Below are 13,388 nucleotides of genomic sequence, written 5' to 3'. Positions count from 1 at the left end.
TTCCGAGGAGTTACGAGTAAAAAACACACAGTTCCGGCCGGCGGGTTTTTCAAAAGTGTAAGAGAGATAACTCAAACATATCACACAAGGACGTCCATTTAATGGATAAAACTTGTCCAAACAAAATTATGTGACCTTTCACAAAGGAATTTTTGTGTCATAAAACACCTTAATTTTGCTAAATTTCTAATTTTTTTATGTGACAGTCACATAAAAGGGAATGGTCACATAAATAACATTTGTACACAAATAAGGTCACATAACATGCATTTTGCAAACACGGACGGACGCACAGACCAAAAAATATAATGCTCATGAATGGGGTATAAAAAGGAAAAACAAGTGTCTCAAGAAAATATCAGTCCATGATTGTCTTATAAATAATATTTAATAAAAACAAGAATGTGTCCATAGTGCACAGATATATGGCAAGCCATGTTGCTATTCATTCTGACTTCAAGATATCTCATAAACTATATAAGATATCTTATATAATTTATAAGTTATCTTATGTAGTTATATAACATATAAGATATCTTATATATGAAAGGAGATACATATTCTTATATATTTATTATAGGAGATATCTTGTAATTCAAATAAATAATAAAACGGCTTGCCATACAGAAACACACGCCCTATCAATTTCTATGTTAAGTGGAACCTGAAATTGGGGTCAAAACTTTATTAAAATAAGAAAGAACATGCGTACTCAACTTCATTAACTTTAACCCAAAAACTTTAACCTTAAGCGGGACAGACAAATGGATGAACAGACAGACGGACAAACGAATGACCACAATAACCGACTCACAGACTGAAAAACACAAAGATTTAAACGAAAGTTATATAGTAAAACTACTACAAATGTAAACAATTTGACTTTCATTTACCATATAAGAAAAGGATCATACATCTAAATAATTTGATTTAAATAGCCATTTCAGCATGATTACACAAACATTACACAAAATTCATCTTTATATTATTATCCAACTTTTCCTAAATATACATTTGTAATATATAAAACTTTCAACTTACCTAAAAATACATCAAAGCAATTACGAGATCTCAGTTTCTACATGTACAACAATCCCATGTTTAATGAGGCATAGTTGATATAGTTTATACCAGATTGTTTGTCAGTCCCTTTATGTCTGGACCACTGATTTCAATGATTATACCCTTATAGTTTATCTCTGTTTATGTACTAAAGTATAGTTGTCCAGTTTCCCCCTAAGACATTAACTGGCCAGATTTATCAAATGTGGACCTATCAATTTAGAATATTTATTTGTCTTTTAAAAATTATAGCTCCCCATAATATTTCCATTTCTCAAAGGAGTGTGGGAAGTTTTATAAGTCTGATTTTGTATATATATATAAAAGGTTAGAAGCAATAATTGGTTGACTGTTGCTTAATTTTGCTTCACTAGCTTGTATATACATAGCTTACGAACTTGCTATTGTTCTAAACGTTTAACCTTCAAACTACACGACAAAACTTCACAACCCTTTAAAGAGGGGGGGCAAGGGGTTTAACTGTTATGATGTTATGGGGCAATTTAATTCTTTGTTATCTGTTATTTTGAAAATACATTTGCTGTTAGCTGTTATTGTCTTATTCTTTGTTAGCTGTTATTGGGCTTTTAGTTTTTTTGTTATCTGTTATTGTGATAATGTATTTGCTGTTAACTGTTATTGAAAATTAGAATGTTAGCATTTTTTTTGACAGTCAATATTCGGTATAAATTGAAGATCACTGGACATTGAGGTCTACCACTACTAATATGTTTGTCCCGTATTCAGAGAAGGATTCCATTAACATATACCCATCACAGAAGTCAGGTCCAGGACAATTCAAGTATATCTTATGATTATCTTTTGTAATAAATTCCATTTTTTTATGAATGTGTATTTAGAATTATCTTATTTTTTGTATGAGAATAATGTTTCCGTGACCTAAATGGTTCGCGAAAATTAATATTTTTATATATAGTATAGTAATAATGTTCCTTGTTTCCCGTACGAACATATTAAATTAAAACAATTCTTAATATGACAAAAAGGAAAACATATGGCCAGGAATATCTGACAAGGATCTCAATTAAGGACTAGGTCCTAACAACCACTTAACCTTTTATATTATATGGTACATAGACTCAGCTCTGTGATTCTTTTCAAAGCAGAACCAAATGCATTGTACAATGAAAGTTCCAACCATGTACTTGGGTCCGAAGCTGCACATAACTCATTACAAACAAAGATTTATTTCGTTTCTTGAAAGCCATTGTTTCCCTACTAAACTATGTATTCTACTTACTAGTACACTTGGTACAATCAAAAACCTCAGCTGATAAGAAATAGTTCAAATAAGGCCTTTGAAAATAGTGGAATAAATTGCTTTTGGAGTGTCGAAATTCGTTCGAGGTACTTGATAAATTGCATGCTTATAATTGGTGCTTTTGATTTTTCTACCTTATATACCACTTTGTCTCATAGTCTTATTAAGAAAAATTCACACACCTCATTAAATAGTCATTTAGAAAAAGTCAGAATATTCAAACTCTTTTAGGTCATTTTTTTTATTAGCAACAAATCAAGGGAGCTTCAGTCAATATATATATAAACAATACACCAACGTTTCATGAGAACTGCTGAAAGCATTTTTGAGTTATTTTTGAAAACTAGAAAATACCACCTTTTTCTAATGAATAAAATCCCTTAACTCAATAACATAAAATTTTAAATTAATAAAAATCGAAAGGGAGTTTACAACAATAGACAAACATTTCAGCAAAGTTTCATGAGAACTGCTGAAAACATTTTTGTGTTAATGTCTGAAAACTGGAAAATCCCCCCTTTTTAATTAATAAAACCTATTAACTCGGAAACGTAAAATCTAAAATTTATAAAAATTGAAAGTTACCTCATGTTAATAGATATAAACAATTCACCAAAATTCCTTGCTTTGTGAAAGCATTTTTGAGATAATATCAGAAAACTGAAGAAAAAAAACACCAATTTTATTGAATAAAAATCCATTACCCAGAAACTTAAAATCTAAAATTTATAAAAAAAATCAAAAAGGGAGCTCACATCAATAGATATAAACAATTTCCCAAATTTAAAGCAAATTAGTTAAAGAGTTTTTGAGTTAATGTCCGACATGTTGACAACAGACGGACAACAGTATACCATAATACGTTCCGTAAACGAGCGTATAAAAAATATTATAATATATTGAGTAGTAATTTAAACACATTCTAGATACATAAATTAAAATTAAAAACATAGTCATAGAAAATGGAATGCATTACAAAGGATTATATCCTTAATAAGAAATACTGATTTGTCAAAGACCGAATTATTTTAATATTTCATTTACTGTTAACTGTTTTTGTCCATTTTAATTCCTTGTTATCTGTTATGAGCCAAATCAATTTGCTGTTTTGCTGTTATTGGGACCTCCCTTGCCCCCCCTCTTTAAATATAGAATAGTTTACACCAACTTCCAAGCATGGACTGAAGCTCATAAACTCGGCAATCAATGTTAAACGCAGGACTTCGGGAATGTCCAGGAGACAACCTTGCTTCGGAAGTTTACACCTTACTATTTGATTGATTGTTTTATTGGTTTTCACCCCTTTTAGAACTATTGTGCTATGCAAGTTTTTATTGGCAGAGGAAGCCAGAGTGCCCGGAGAGAACTTGACAACCTTCGGTAGGAAAACTGACAATAAGAAAACACACTTGCCGTGTGCAGGATTGGAACTTCCTGAGTGACTCACAACCTTAGTGTTGACAGGCTACTGATACAATAGTTCGAATATTTAGACGACTCATTCACTTAAGCCCCTCTAAATATTTGAATGCTCTGTGACTTAGAGAGGTACCATGTGTTTTTATGGGAAAGGTGAGAGAACAGGAGATTTGAGTAAAATATAAAGAAGGCAGGATGAGCAATTTGATCTTAATTGACTACTACTACTTGTTTTCCTGCCGCAAGTCGCCAGAGGGATTTCTCTGGTTATTGCAGACTTCCTCGTCCAATAAAAAGAATCTATGATATAGCTATTTAAATAAAAAAGATGTCATGGGATTGTCAAGAAACAAATGACACAAACAGTAACAACGGCCTTTAAAAATTAGTAAAAAACATACAGTATAGTCAGCTATAAAAGACCACCAAGGGACGACATCAAAAGTTCAATGTAGGATAAAAACTTAATTCATATAGTTTTTTCACTGACCCCCCCCCCCCCCCCCTTTCTTAACTTAATTTGAGAAAAAAAATGATTGATCAATAAGGATATATATAATCGATTTCAATTAAACAAAACTTGCAGCAATTTTGACCCCCACCCCCAAAAGATTAAGTTATCCTTCATTGATTTTTTTGTCGTCCCTAGTGTGCTGAGTTGGACACCACCAATCTAGAATTCGAATACTGAATGTAAAAACAAATTCAAGCAATAATATGAGAAAATATTTAGAATATGAAAATGGTAAAATGTAATGCTTTTTAAATTCATATCGCAACAATTACATTAAATTCCTATCTATATATATTTTTTTCAGAAAATATTGAATTTATCTAAAAGTTTAAGATTTGTTCAACGGGACAGGTTATCAGACAGTTGATTAACTGCGTGTTCAGAACCTTAGTACAGTTAATTAAGGAATTGTTAAAATTTCATTACGCAACAGACAAAACTTTTATTGAAATACTTTTGATGTATTTTTCAAATAGTAGATTTGGAATCTATATATTATATGTATACATTCAAAACATGGTCCAGTGGTCAAGCAGACTATCAGCATGATCAGTATCTAATGGATTTATCCACATTTGTTTACTGTATAGAATCGCAGCTGTCACCTGTACCCATTTGATGGTGAAAGCTTTGTTTGTTTTCTCTCCTCTTAAAGTTTTCTTTAACATTATCTTTGAGTGTGAAGTCATCAAACTTCAATTTTTTAATTCAAAAGTGACACAATCATCTCGATATTAAAGCACTGACAGAAAGAGCAATGAGATAGGATGGATTGCCGATTTAGGGGCAAGGTAGAGGGAGGCTATCTCAACTTTTTATTTTTTATAATTGGGTTTACCATGAAAATCAAATATACAATTACAAAATTTCTTTAGGTCTATAAGGTCATTTTTAGTTGACCTAGCAGTCCCTATATATTAGTAAGGTCATGAAATATAAAGATGATTGTAATTTCAAATGGTATATAAATAAATGCATTCTCGTGGACATTTAGCTGTTGAGAGAAAACTGGGATCCCGCTAACATGTTTAACCCCGCCACATTTTGTATGTATGTGCCGATCCCAAGCAAGGAGCCTGTAATTCAGTAGTTGTCGTTTGTTTTTGTGTTACAAATTTGTTTTTCGTTATTTTTGTGTACATAAATTAGGCCGTTAGTTTTCTCGTTTGAAATGTTTTACATTGTCATTTCGGTGCCTTTTATAGCTGATTATGCGGTATGGGCTATGCTCATTGTTGAAGGCCGTTCAGTGACCTATAGTTGTTTATTTCAGTGTCATTTTGGTCTCTTCTGTAAAACTGTACAATGACAAGACAGTTTCCCCTTATATTAACAATAAATCAATATTTTCTAATGTTACATACGAAAACATAGAAATATGAACTTAAAATCTTACCTTGAAAGACATACAACGAAAATGATTCTTTCTAACCATCTGATGGGATGCTGTTTCATGTTTACATCCGCTTTAAATTATACCATTTAAAATTATATACCACTCAAAATATGTATATTTATAGCTAATTTGCATTTATTATTTTTGAACTTCTCCTTATCTCTAGATTTTGAGGTAAATACTTTCAGAAATATGAACTTAAAATCTTACCTTGAAAGACATACAACGAAAATGATTCTTTCCAACCATCTTTTATGATGCTGTTTCATGTTCACCTGTTACATATACATTGTAGGTATATCTTAATTACTGTATACTGTGATTCAATATATATAATATCTAAGACTTTAATAAAGATAATAATTTACTCCTCCAGGAAATAGTGTCACAAACAAAAAGACATCAGGTGTTTGCATTGTTATTTATTACAAAAATGATGTTGCAGTTTTTGTTTATCAATATATCATGACTAAGGGGAAATAACTCTTATCAATATATCATGACTAAGGGGAAATAACTGTAGATAAACTTTATAATCTTCAAATAAAAAATGTATACAATGTTATTGATAACAAATGTAAATGATAATTTAGCTAGGATTGTATGACATGTTTGTTCCTTGTCGAAAAATGCTGGTTTTAATCAAAAATATATAAGGGGAAATAACTCCAATTTGTTTAACCACTTTAAATTCTAACTTATTGTTTTTTACTTTTAAAACTATTTAACATACTTTGTTTAACTGAATTATTATAAGTTTTCACTAACCACTTTTCTTGTATATAGGATTGCTGCTATCGTTTTTTTCTTAGTTTTTTCTTCTTTTGAGGCAATCACATTAATTTTTCAAACACATTCTGATAAATTGCATACTGTGCTGAAATGTTTTTTTGCTAAACAGTTCATCCATATAAAGTCTCATAAGGCCACCCCTTAACAATTGAAATTCTTTATATGATCTTTCCTACCAATGTCTTGTCGAGTTGGGTATGTATGTAGGTAGAGAAGTTGCATATTTTAGAAGAGAAAACGACTGAAGAGCAGAAAAATTTAGACGAGTTGTCAAAGATTTTAAAGGTAGGCTGCTTTTTCGCTGGGTATGTAGGCATTGATCATCAAACCCTTTCAATTTCATTTTGGCCTCTCCTTGATTTATTTTGATAGTCTTACAGATGTCAATAACAGCATATTGATAAAAACTTTACAATAGGGAACAAGAGTGCACACGCTGAAATGTCTCGCCTTCTTTATTAACCATTGATATAAATAAATGTTGATATACCTAAATATAAAGCTTTACTAAAACTATCACATCAACTAAACATGATCCAAGAACATGTAGTCAAAGTCAGTTAAACCCAGGAATACGTGCACATATTACAATCATTCCTTAAATGTAGACTAGTTGACCTACTGTACATCGAAGAAACAAACTAAACAAGGAACACTAAACATTGCATGATCAATGAGCCATGGAATGGGGTCAAGGTCAGATGACACCTGTTAGATGGACATAGATATAAGATGATTGATACATGAGTACCAATGAGACAAATTTCCATTCAAGTCACAATTTATAAAAGTAAACCATTATAGATCAAAGTACGGTCTTCAAGAGTAAACCTTACAATCATTCCATATACCAAATGTAGAAGACCTATTGTATACAGTATTAATAGAGAAACATGCACAAAAACTAAACTATAACCAATAAAAATGAGGTCAAGTAGACCTATAGCTTACATGTGTACATGTCTGTCTGACAGGGATCATCTGACCTTTACCTCACGCCCACATGAGAGGATTTAGACCGATGTCCAGAATTTTTTAACCTCACTAGTACTGTATATAGAATGTATAGCACAAAATTTTCTCATAATTTTACATGCACACCTAAAACTGTCAAAATTATCAGTTTGAAGGTGGCTGCAAAATTGTAAAAGTAGAAGTAAACATGTTTCATTATCCGTGGCTATATCTAATAACTAACAAACCGGGAAACTTAGCCAGTTGCTGTAGGTTATAAGTAAACTGTTACACAACATAAAGTGCATGCAATGAAGAGTATTTGTGTTAAAAAACTGAAAAAAATAGATTAATATCATGTGTGTCCTAGATCTAGATGCTTAGATACACATATTTTATTAATTAAACATAATGGACCTCAGAGTTATTGAGAACAAATAGCGTTGACTATAAAAGCAGTTCATTAAACCTTAAAAAGATCTGAAAATGAAGTTCATATCTACCGGCAATGTCAAATTGGAACTCCAGACAATAAGCAACCTAAATATACTAGATCTTACTATTTCAGAGTTTAACAAAGCTTGACAAGCAATATTTATATATATATTTTGATGAACTTGTTTGAGGCCAAAATTGGCCCTTACCGAACCTACTCCTTTGTACAACTTAAAGAATTTTTATGAAAGACCAAGAGTTGTTTTGTAAATCTAGTTTTGATTTTTGGCTTGGGACATGCACATAAAGACTAACTTGTGGTTATATAAGAAAATTCCTATTTTAATCAATTAGATTTTCAGCAGTAGATTCTCACACTTAAAACTGTGAGTGATACAGGTACTGTGTACTCTGAAAGGGTTTGAATATCCAGCTTTACATGTGACATCCATTTGTAAATCAAAGTACTTGTTATTACCTGGGAACAGTATACCTAATCAATATATATTTTTCTGTTATTACAGAGCAGGTAAAGATAGCATCACATTTGCATCGTGTAGTAAAAATTCTACACAGCATTAGATTCAGCATAGAAACGCATTTTGCTACTTTTGGTTGATAATTATTTCCATTTTTTAATAATCAGATAGATTCATAATGCACTATTTTCTGCAACTTGTGTAATATTAATACAAATGAATTTCCTTACAAATATGGTAAAGCATACAAATCCTTTTAAAAAGTAAAATTCTGTGCATATATTATCAATAAATAGATATGACAAAAGAAGCAATGGAATCTAAATTATGTACACATTGAGATCTGGAGCTGGCATTTGAGTAACTTCTAGTAGTTCTTTATTATAAGTTATATGGTTCGCTACTGACCCCATACCGATCCATAGAGGGTTAGTAAAATCCATAGGGGGTGAGGCCGAGTCCCCTATGAATTTTATTCACCCTCTATGGATCCGTAGGGGGGCAGTAGTTAACCGTATAACGAATTTATCGGACGCTGGACTTTTTCTGCGGCGTTTTGTTGAAAAATAAACAATGAAACACAACAACATTAATAGATGACAACGCCATTACCACGTCATGAACCCCATATGAAACTTACTAACCCCATACGGTCTCATAGTGGGTCACCACGTGACGGCATTTAACCAATCACAACGTGATAATTCATCTGTGGTCCGATAATTATGTATCATTGTCATTTTGCTTATTTTCTTCTGTGACCTTTTCTGATAATGACTCAGGTTCTTTTAAAGTGAGTTTCACTGTTAGAATTGTTGTGTGTTTGTTTATTCTACATTGGCTTAAGGTATAGGGGAGGTTTGATACCTCACAAAACATTTTTCTGCCTGTCCACTCCCAAGTCAGGAGTCTCTGGCCTTTATAAGTCTTTTGTATTTTTTTTTAATTTCTAGTTCATTCTGTATATGATTTAAAGATTAGTGTGACATCCATTTTCTCTGAACTTGTACAACCTTTTTGTTTAGGGGCCAAATGCCCCCTACAGGTGCAGGATTTTCTCATTGTGTTGTATACCCATTGGTTATCTGCCTAGTGGTCACTTCGTTGCCTCTTTGACATATTAGTTGGTTTCATTCTCAATTTTATAGTCACTACATTGTGTGTACTCACAAATAAAACAAGAATGTGTCCACAGTACATGGATGCCCTACTCGCATTATCATTTTTTAAGTTCACTGGACCATGACATTGGGGTAATAATCTAATTTGGCATTTAATTTTAGAAAGATCATATCATGGGGAACATGTGTAATAAGTTTCAAGTTGATTGGACTTCAACTTCATCAAAAACTACCTCGACCAAAAACTTTAACCTGAAACTTGCACTATCATTTTCTATGTTCAGTGGACCATGAAATTGGGGTCAAAAATCTAATTTGGCATTAAAAGTAGAAAGATCATATCATAGCAGAACATGTGTACTAAGTTTGAACTTGATTAGACTTTAACTTCATCAAAAACTACCTTGACCAAAAACTTTCACTGAAACGGGACGAACCGCGGACACACAGATCAGAAAACATAATGCCCCTCTACTATCGTAGGTGGGGCATAAAAAGAGATGAGTTTGAAATAATGCCAATCAGTCAGTTCCCGTTCATGTAATTACTTTGTGTGCAAATTTACCCTTAACAAAATCTGGCTAATCATTACTGTTATAAATGCAAGAAAATTTGTATTATTCATTTATTCTTATTCTTCAAAGAATGCAAATAGTGAGATTTTTTTCCATGAAAAATATGAATTTATAAGATTTTGAAATGCTACATCATTCATTTACAATATTATTATATGTACATCAACAACAGAAGCTGATATTATATGTTAACAATCTCAAAATGGACAACATAACAAACAATAAATATCTGTATCAGATCACATGATAACAATTACATAGTCACATGATGTAAATAGATGAACAAATCATATAGTGTTTCATACATGATCAACAATTTTATTTACATTGCGGTAGATAATTGGAGAATTTCCAGCACATGAGTTATCTCCCTTGACATGATCAACCTATTTTCCCTATATTATAAATATGAATGTTTGGTAATGTATTATGTTTTTGTGATAATTTTTATTATAACTGTATGTGAAACATTGAAAAAAATCATAAATGAAAAAAAACAAAAACCGAAAGATGACCATTAAAATGATTTTTTTTTGTAAATTCATCAAAATTTCAAAAATTTTATGATTAAAACAATTAATGAATAGGATGTGAATTTTGTTAACTTCACAAATTTTTGTACAAGAGATTTTTTTTGTGTGTGGACAAATAAATCCTAATAATTGGGAAGTTTCCAGCATACAACAAAACATTCAACAAAATTAAAATATTTTTATCTTTTTTATGAACCACAATTAGAAACTTTACCATTATTAAGAAACTAAAAGCTTGACTTTTTATCCTGGTACTTGATGAGCTGCTTTATCAGCTTTATAACAATTCCATCCAATAAATAACTTTTTAACGTAATTGATAAAAAAATTCAAATGTTTTGTACAAAGTATACAACTATAGATCTATAACATCAATTTTACACAAAACAAACTGAACTTTGTCACAGTATTTTCAACAGTATCATTGTAATGGCTTTTATTAAAATAATTGTGCACCAACAGAGCCGACTCAGACCTAGAACTATAACTTAGACAAAAAACATGAAAAAACATTAAGGTTTTTGAAAACGGTTTTCAGCTAGATAAATTCAAATTAAAACACATCATCTTGGTTTTACAGCTGTAATTTTTTTCAAATCTATTTGCATAAACCTGTTTATAACAAGGATTTACTTGAATCAGGAATAATTTTGAATTTGAATTAAAATGTATGATGAAAAATAACTCAAGTTAATAGGTTTCAGGTTATTTTCACACAGTTATGTCCCTTTGGACAAGTGGTGACTCAAGTTTGTAAAATTATTAAACAGTCTAGTCTCCGTCAGCTGAAATTTGTAGTGGTTATCAGTAAAAATAATCTAAACTTTCAACCACGTTTACTCGTGATATATTTTTTCACATTCCATTCATAAATCTTGAAAAGAAAAACCACTACTGACCTACCTTTTAAGTGATTGCACTGTAATAATCCTGACCTTCACATTTTCCAGAATGTTTTCCATTGTAATTCCGCATTCTTCGTTTCTATGAGGATCGTTTGTTTACATGCAACGCACGTCACTTACAAAGTTTCCTGTAATGTTCTTTTCATTGATGTGATAAAGTTTCCAGCGCTTTATGCAAATTTTATGAAATTGAACTCCACGGAAACACTGCCGGTAAAAATAATGGCGGATTCCACCATTCAAAATCGTCTTGGAAAATGTGAAGGTCAGGATTATCACAGTGCAATCACTTGAAAGGTAGGTCAGTAGTGGTTTTTCTTTTTGCGATTTATGAATGGAATGTGAAAAACTATATCACGAGTGAACGTGGTTGATAGTTTAGATTATTTTTACCGATAACCGCAACGAATTTCAGCTGACGGCGACTATAAACAATTAGGAATAAAAGAAAGTTTTTCTCAAATAGGTTATCAGAAAATGGATAGTAAAGGAATAAGATGCCTCACCTATTTAACTAGTTATAAATATGCCCATATCCCTTTTGATATTTCTTGCCATATTATGATACATGAAGAATCAGCACAGAAACTTATTAGCTGGGTTGTTTTTTTTTTTTGTTTTTTTTTTTAGAGATAGAGTAAAATTAATAGGGAGCAGAAAATTACATCATCTTTGCCAAAAAGGTGGGTCTAAATATACGGTTGTCCACATTTTGCCCAACGTCCATGACTTCAGGGGAAAGTTGTAAACCCCCCTTCCCCTACCCCACCCCTAATAAACCCTTAAATATTATAACACTTTCTCAACTTTGTCACTTAGCTTAAACAAAAGTGCATTTTTAATCTTTGCCCTACATTTGATTTATAACGAGAATACAAAAATATTTCCAATCTAACATCTGTCCAACATCATTAGTTATATTATATATATTTCATGTAATTTTTCTATCTTAAGTTTTGTAACCATTGATCTTTTATCACAATAAATGTACAGTTTATTATAAACATTTTATGATAAATTATAGTTCATTCGTACTACATGTAGTCAACTCATGTACCTATACAGATGCTGGGAACATGGTGAATGCATGTTAATGGAAACATTCTTGAAAAAAATAAAGATTTTTAATTTGACATACATTCTGACTATCTTATAAATTATATATAGCAAATCGAAGGTATTTAAGTACATTTTACAACTTACATAAACATTTAGCAATAACAGGTATCTAACTAATCAATGTATTAACATCTGCCACTCAAGACACTTCGCATATATTTAAACATAGATTCACCATATTAAAATATTATAGATTGTATACCGGGCAAATATGTACTAAACACTCATTTGTGCACATCAGCTGTACCAGTGAATAATTATTTAATTATTAAGATTTCAATATGAAACAAAAAATAAAATCATAAGGATTTAAGTCTATCACTGGATTTTTAAAGAACACCAATCTGCAGTCCATTAAAACTATTTTAGTTTTTTTTGCAGTCCATTAAAATTATTTCAGTTTTTTTTGCAGTCAATCAAAATTATTTTAGTTTTTTTTTGCAGTCAATTAAAATTATTTTAGTTTATTTAACTACAAGAATATTTTATGTTATTGAAATAAACATAATATCCCTTAACTTCAAATGGATTCCATAGATTACTGTTGTTAACAGTCAACAAGTTTTTCATATTAAATGGGAAATATAGCATTAAGTGAAGAGAGGCATTACTTGATTTTGAATATTTTATGCCATCAATAATTTTGTTTTCAAAGGGCTGTGAACACATCTCAAGGTCGTTTTATATCTTTTAGTAATGTACAACTGGAATTTTCTAGAGGAAGTATTCTGCTAAACTGGGAAGCAGTGGGCATGGATTTGAACATACTAATTGTGATATCATTTAATTAGACAAATGAAAA

The sequence above is a fragment of the Mytilus edulis genome, chromosome 7, assembly GCF_963676685.1.
Source record: "Mytilus edulis chromosome 7, xbMytEdul2.2, whole genome shotgun sequence".
Taxonomy (NCBI): Eukaryota; Metazoa; Mollusca; class Bivalvia; order Mytilida; family Mytilidae; genus Mytilus; species Mytilus edulis.
Note: the sequence above shows the minus strand (reverse complement) of the source record.